This window comes from Penaeus monodon, unplaced genomic scaffold (genome assembly GCF_015228065.2).
Source record: "Penaeus monodon isolate SGIC_2016 unplaced genomic scaffold, NSTDA_Pmon_1 PmonScaffold_171, whole genome shotgun sequence".
NCBI lineage: Eukaryota > Metazoa > Arthropoda > Malacostraca > Decapoda > Penaeidae > Penaeus > Penaeus monodon.
In genome coordinates, this window is record NW_023646484.1 from 150,001 (window position 1) to 158,275 (window position 8,275).

General features: G+C 40.0%; 1 pseudogene; it reads left to right on the forward strand.

Moving 5' to 3' along the window:
• Positions 1-5,816, forward strand: part of LOC119569610 — a 6,398-nt pseudogene extending 582 nt beyond the window's left edge.
• The last annotated feature ends 2,459 nt before the right edge of the window (positions 5,817-8,275 follow it).

Below are 8,275 nucleotides of genomic sequence, written 5' to 3' on the forward strand. Positions count from 1 at the left end.
TTGCTGTGATTTCCCATGAAAGTTTGTGTGTTGACGCCATGGTGTTTATGTGCTCTTTTAAGGAAGAATCGAAATGTTTCTACGTGCTGTGTGGTGTCCTTTTGAAAAAAAAAACAAATAAAATTGTGCAGAAAAACAAGAGAAATTTCGTTGTGGCCGTTTCTTTTATTTTAGTTAATATTCATGCACTGTGCTTCTATTCGCATTTCTAGTGGATTCTATATCATATAAACTTCCGCGTCTCCCCAGCAAACTCTTGCCATCATGACTACTCAGCCGAGGTACTTGTTCTCGCTTCGCCTTGTGCTGCTACTACTGGTCTTCTGTTCCACAGGTAGGCGATACAGTGGTTATACACTTCGTATGATTCTAATGTCACCCTTACAGAGATCGGCGCAACAGGAATGTCTTGGATATCTCATCTTGAATGAATCACTATTAAGGTTTATCGAAACTGATCATTTAAACTAAGTGGTGTAGGCGTACAAGGAAGTTTCGAAGCTAAAAAAAATAACAATAAAGCAAATATATTAAACCTTACATAGTTTGCGTCTGGCTCTCTCCCCAGCCTTCAGCACGTGTCCCGAAGCAGACCAGATCCACTGTTTCACTAACTCACGCTGCACGAGGATCAGATACATTTGCGACGGTGACAACGACTGCGGCGATAATTCCGACGAAGAGAGCGAGCTTTGCCGAGTGAGTATCGGGAATCTGACATGATTTCATATTATTATTACGAGTGTTAGTTTGGCTACATAATAATCGAACAAAATCCGATTTGATTTCCCGAAAGAAGCGAAAGACAATGCCCATCAGTGACGACATATAAAAAATAGACATTTCTTCCCCACCATATTTGTCTACCCATCATTCCATCTTCGACCCGACCAGCCACCAATCATCCGGTCTTCCCCTCTCCTCCACAGCACTGGAGGAACAATGACTGCGAGCGGAACAACGCCATGTGCCACCGCAACGGACGCTCCGACTGCATCACCATCTCTCACTACTGCGAGATCACCAGCCCGCCTTGCAATGGGACCGTCGACCTCCGCATCTGCCAGGTACGTCCGCTCCCGTGCTTAATGGATGCACTCTTGATTTGGTCACCTAGCTCGTGCACACTGACGGGCTATGTTGTCTTGTGACATTGCCTGGTTTTATTGTCTGGTCGTACTGCCTTGTCACACTGTCTTGCTACATTGCTTTGATACTGTCTCTTCACACTGTCTGGCTATACTGCCTTTGTCAAATTTTCTTTTAACGCTGCCTCGTCACGTAATCAGATCAGATTGTTTAGTCACAATGGCCGGCGTAGTGTATGGTCTCATAGCTTAGTTATACTATTCTCGACTATTTTCTGGTTATAAAGGTCTGGTCTATGTCTACCTCCCTACGCGTATTTATCTACGTACGCAAATATGTACATCTATGTGTATCTATCTATCTATCTATCTATCTATCTATCTATCTATCTATATATATATATATATATATATATATTTTATATATATATATATATATATATATATATATATATATATATATATATATATATATATATATATATATAAATATATATATAGGCCGCGGTGGCCGAATGGTTAGAGCGTCGGACTCCCAAAACTGTCACGACGGCAATCTGAGTTCGAGAGTTCGAGTCACGACCGCCCGCGTTGTTCCCTTGGGCAAGGAACTTCAACCCTTTATTGCCTACCTAGCCACTGGGTGGCCAAGCCAGCCCCAAATCAAGTGCTGGTCCCAAGCCGGATAAATTAGAGAGAATAATTACCTAAAAAAAAAAAGGTACCACCGGCACTCTCGTGGAAAGGAAATGGGGACCCTACAAGAGATCACAAAAATGAAACTACAATTAAGTATCATGCTGTGACCACGGCGGCTCAGACATGAACCTACCGTTAAAAGAAGAAGAATATATATAATATAATATAATTTATATATAATATATATAATATAAAAATATATTATAATATATATAAAATACCACACATATGTAATATTAGATACATATATATAATAATATATATATATATATATAATATATATATAATATATAAAAATTTTATATTTTAATTTAATATATATATATATATTATATATTATATGTTGTGGTTTTTTGTGTGTGTGTGTGTTGTGTGTGTGGTGTGTGTGTGTGTGTGTGTGTGGGTATATAAATATATATATATATATAATTTTAAAAATATAATAATATTATATATAATTTAAAATAATTATATATTGCATTTATATATTTTAAAAATAAATGTTATGATACATAGATACAATATATGTGTTTTGTGTTGTGTGTATATATATATATATATATATATATTAGTTTTTATATATTTTTATATATTATTATATATATATTATATATACACAAAAAATAACATATTGTCTTATTTGTTCGTTTGTGTGTTTTTGGTGTACAAAAACACAACCCAAATTGTAGGGAAAAAACAATAAGTACACAAAATACGTCCCCTTCAAGTGCGAAACCCAAAAATTCCGCCTCCGCCGTTTCCAGCCACCCCTATGATCACATAAGCCTTTTCCCGAAAGAAAAGCCTTCCAGAAAAAGGTTTAAGGTGCAAGCGAAGAAAAAGCTTCCTTGGGTGGTTGGCTGCCCTGGCCAAAAAGTTTGACTTCTTTTCCAGATAGAAGTTAGAGCTGTCTTGGGCCAATAAAGTTAGAGCTGTCTTGGCCCAGATAGATATCAGAACCTCCTTGGAAATGGTTTAGAACCACTTTGGTCAGATAGAAGTTGAGCGCTTTGCCCGAAGATGTTAGAGCTCCCTTTGCCAGATAAAAGTTAAAGCTGCCTTGCTTCACAGGGTTAGGCTGTCTGGCCCAGATGGGGTTTTGGGAATCCCCTGGCCCGAAGATGCCAGAGCTTCTTAGCCGATATGTTTAGAACTATTTTGGCCGATAGAAGTTAGAGTTGTTTGGGCCAAAAGGGTGTTCAAACTACTTTTCCCAGACAATTTAGGGCTCCCGGGGCCCAGATTAAAGGGGAGCAATCTTGGGGGGGATAAGCGTCAGAGATGCTGGGGGCCACTAGGGTGTCAAAAAAACCCTGGTCTAGGAGCTGCGCTTTGGGCCAGGTGGTAAGATAAAAGATTTTATGAGTCCCAGGGATAGGGGAAACTTTTGGGGGAGTGAGTTCCTATGGTTTTGACATTACGCTTGCAGGCCTTAGCGAAAAGAATATTGTCGATTCGTACTGTTTTGCAAATTGAATTCGCCATCAAAATTTGTGTTTACTTTTAATGCATTTAGGGAAAAAAAAAAAACAAGAACCGGGGGTAATATTAAAAAGTGATATCTTTTTTTTTGTTGGGCTTTTCCATATTTGATGTTTTTTGGTAAGTGCTAGTTGGAAACTGTAACGTGAAAGAGACCCGAGCTTCTGGTTCGATCTCGCTCCTTCTTCCATTCTCCATCTTCACTGTTCTCCTTGTCCTTTTTCTTCGTTAGCTATTTCTCGCCCCTTCCTCAATCGCTCCCTGCTCGCCCTCCTTTATCACGTACCTCCTCTTTCACTCGCTTCTTCTAAATCCACTTTCCATCGAGACTTACGTGCCTTTCATCGTTTTTCATCTCTCACTTTTTCCTTCATTCTTTTTTTCGTATCGTTTCTTTTCTATTGCTTCGTCGCGTCTCTTTCTTTTTACTTTTAGTGCCTCCGTTTTCGTCAAAAAATTCCTCCTTTCTTGGTTCACTCGGAGCCATTGCCATACCATGCACATATTCTCACTCTGCATTCTCCTTCTGTCTTTCTCTTAGGTTTTCCCTTTTCCCCTCTTCTCTCTTCTCCTTTTTCCATTCCTCCTCTTCCTCTCCCTCCCTCCCTCTCTTCCCACTCTGAGATGACAGGGCAGAGCTCGGTGTGTCCACAGTTTAAAAGCCTGTCGAGAGCGCCTCGTCCGGCTCGCTCTAAGCGAGAGTGGGGGTTTGCAGAGGCCCAATTTCCGACGGAAACCCACCGCGCGAGTGGAGGAGGAGGACGTCGTCAAGGAGATCGATGCAAACTTTAAATTCACTCTCCGCCACGCTGACTGTCCGCAACTCTTCACGCGCGTCGGCGAGCAGTGCGTTCTCCATCTTCTACATCGGGAACGTGAGTCGCGTCTTCACAATTGTGTCGTTCTTGTAATAATTACGTCTTGGTGAGCTTCAATTGCGGTTAGAACTTCATGGATAACCAGACAAGTTTTGTGTTCCCTCGGTTAACTGGCTGGAGGGAAGAGCTTTCTGCAAAGCCATCGGCAGCGACCTTTTTACGCTCTCAAAAAACGGAAAGGAATTTCGCTACAATTTGCAGCACCTGCGACTCTCCGTAAGTCCCACTCTGAAATAAGTTGGTGAATATTGCTATGAAATTAAATAGGAAAACCTTTTGGTGCTAATATAATAAAGATGCTCCGTGGCAGTGGTCCAGATTTGTATTTGCTTATTTTGTGCTGAAAATTATTCGCGAAAACAAATATCCCCCGTGAATCCTAACTCAATGCCGCCGGGGATTCCATGTTCATACATGCCATGTCCACTGCTATTTTAATTTATCAATTGTGTTTACACACAGGTGGCTCTTCAAGTACTTAGTCACCAGTGAGTCGATTACTAGTCCTACCATCTCGCCTGTTTACCTCTTCCATGATTTTTGTGAACATTCTTTTTAATTTATATTGCCATTAGTATTGTTCTAAAAATTAATAATCATAAAGTCAATGCTGGCAATATCATCACCGAGTTAATAGGGATAATTTTTTATTGCCATTTGTATATTGCTAACGTTTTAATAATTATAACTTCAATGCTGATAATAATATCGTCGATATTAATAGCATAAACATATATTTCCAGAAAACTCAAGAAAACGGAAATCATGTGACGTCTCGTATGCCTAACTATTGACTCGGTGGTTAAGCACTTTTGGAGCCATCTGTCTGCAAACAAAATTCACAAAAAAGCTAGTGAATATTGCATGTCCCGCCGGTTAATCATTATCTAAGGCAACTCAAATCAGTTCAAATTTACTACCCTCTTTTACCGCCTCAGAGGGTGACGACCGATTTCGGGGTTCGGAGGAACGTTGTCAACGAGACGGTCGGGTGGTCGTGGGTCAACGATGAACCGATGATCCTCGGCTCACCCTACTGGGCTGTCAGGTAGGTTGCGGGGCACGTGGGCATGCGGGTAAGGTCCACAGACTTCAGATTGTGAAAACATAATTATAATATCCTTACTAACTGTAAACGTTTCCTCTGTTTGCCAGGCACTCAGAGAGCTGCAGACTCGCACCTTCACCTCGCCCGTCCTCAACCAGACCCTACAGGCTAACGATGGGAGTGCTACAACTACGTGCAGGCTCCCAAACAACCTCCCACTGCCACCTGCGCGCCCTCACCTTCTCCACTACTTTTACGTTAGCGACGAGCCCTGCTTAACCAAAAAAGAGCCCCCTGTGCGTCCTCCCTTCCCAAGGACCCAAGGAGGGGGTTGTAGATGCACCAATAACATTTCACAGACGCCTAGAAGAGAAAAGAAACTAATTGTTCTGGACTATTTGCAGTTGTACCCTTGTTATGTGCAATATTTCATTCAACCTCCACTTCCATATTTTTCATATTACCCACATATCCACCTCTTCTCCATTCCCGCAAACTTCCTCCTGTGGTTAACATTACTGTCGTTTACCTATCTTTGTTTTTGTTCTCCAACTTTATCTTCAGCATATTCTCACAGACCCTTTCAATACTTGCTCAAGGCATTCCTTGCAGTACGTCTGAATGATAAATAGTAGCATAGGTATTCATATGGGAGATAGATCTGGCACCACCATCATGGTATTATGACAAATGTATCATTAAAGCGAAAATATTATTTCACGTTTGTTTGTGGGGTTTTCAACTGTCAACATGACGCTTTGTATTTTTTATCTAGGCTTCTTTTTCACAATAAAATCGAAATCTGCCAATACTCGGGAAAATATTAAAAATGATTAAAATATGCTGTCAATGTGTCAATGATTTTTATGTAGCAGAAGAGGAAAAGCTTCCATACTTTGTGTTTGTATTTTCCCTGCGAATTCTACCCAGATGCGTGACATTCTTTTATGAATGAATTCCATATTACCTATGATAATTTTGAAATTACAACATAATTACAACACTGCTGTTTCCTTCGCATTTTAGCGGAAAAGGGGGAATCGATTACAACAAAAGTTGTATAAACCGTAATAATTATCTTTATAAAATAACGAGATATCAGACCTGAATACTTAAAGAGTTTAATATGGCACAAAGTATATTCGGTGTAGCAATAAATTAACTTTTGGTAACAAAAGCTATTCACAATAATCTGAAAGACAAAACATAAAGGAGAATTGTGATAGAAAATGAAAGGAAGGTAATAACTATAGTGTAAATGGAACATGTTGTAAGACTAGTTATTACCGTATGAAATTATCACATAATGCTTTACTCATATTGCAACATCTCAGTTCGATGTATGATCTAGAACAGGGGTTCTTAACCTTGGGTCTAAGAACACTTGGGGTTTCCGTGGATGGGAATCCGTGACGATCAGATAAAGTTATTATCTATATTAATGGGTTTTTGTTTTTTAGATTTTTACATTAAAGTTTAATAAAAATTTGTGTCTCTCATATATGTATGAGACAATCAAATATTTAAAAGACAAAGCACATTATGACTTGCAAAGTTGTGTTTACATGAATATTTTTGAGGGAAAGGGGGTCCATAGTTCAATCAGATTCTCAAAGGAATCGGTGACTCTAAAAAAGGTTAAGAACCACTGTTCTAAAACCTAACGAGGACAATAGATCACTTTTACAAACCAAAATAAAAAGTAAGTAGGTGGGCATCACTATTACAGAACAAATGTTATATTCTGTGTTGCTATGTAATGGGGGGGAATGTAATCTGAACAACAATCGGTCTATCATTTTGATTTTTTTCACTCGGGGTTATTAGCAATATCAAAATGGTTTATTATATCCTGGATTAGTAATAGGCAATTAGGCTAGTCAGAGAATATAATCAATCGGATAAATCAGGGTTTTTTAAATGTGGTTTATCCGGACAAACAACGTCCGTTTTGAAGCCTGTGCGTGCACCCCGCAACACTTCAGCGCGAGTTAAGCGCCGATTGCTGCGTTGGGGGCTCATGGGGTCGTTGGGAGCCTCGTGCTGGCAGAGCGAGGCGGCGTGAGGTGGCGGGTCCTCCCCCTTTGAGCGCTCTCGGCCTCTCGTGGCTCGCAGGCGCAGCATCACGCACACCACGCAGAACAGCACCAGCGCCACCATTCCTGCAGCACGAGGTCATGAGAAGCAGCAGCATGAGGCGATAACCGCACGATCATAGTCATGCAGGTAAATAATGAGTAGTGTCGTGTGCTGTTAAGCAATCGGTTATATGAAGAATTGATATTACACGATTGCTACGAAAAATAAGCAGCAAGAGAAGGGGAATGGAAAATGAGGAATTGAGAGTCTAAATCTCACAAAACAAAAAAAAAGAAACGAAACTTGGAGGATGATACGAGTGGAACGGAGTAGAGAAAAGGAAAATGGGGAAGGCAAGGGCAACTAACAGAGGAAAAAAAAGATAAATAAAAACTAATTATGAAAAAAATCATTATGAGAGAAAAGCAAAGATGAAAGGGAGCGAACCGCCCTACCGCCGCCGAGGCCGCCCATCACCGCGATTTTGGTGGGCCGCCCGAGCCTCCTCTCGCCGGGACGTCCTTCCGCCACGCCTGCAGGGCGGCCTGGCGGCGTCCACGTCCTTCTCGCCGTGAGGAAGGTTCATATACATGTGTACGCATACATATATGAATGTGTTTATAAGTATATGTGTGTGTGTTATATATATATATATATATTATATATATTATATTATATATATATAATATAAAAATATTATATATAATATATATATGTGTGTGGTGTGTGTGTTTTGGTTGTGTGTGTGTTGTGTTTTGGTGGTGGTGTGGGGTTATAATATATATATATTTATATAATATATAATATATAGATATATATAATATATATACATAATTATATATAATATTAATTATATATATATTATATATATATTGTGGTTGTGTGTTTGGGTGGTGTGTGTGTGGTGTGTGTGTGGTGTTGTTGTAGTGTGGTGGATGTGTGGTGTGTTGGTGTGTGGTGTGTGTGGGGGTGTGGGGTGTGTGTGTGGTGTGTGTGTGTGT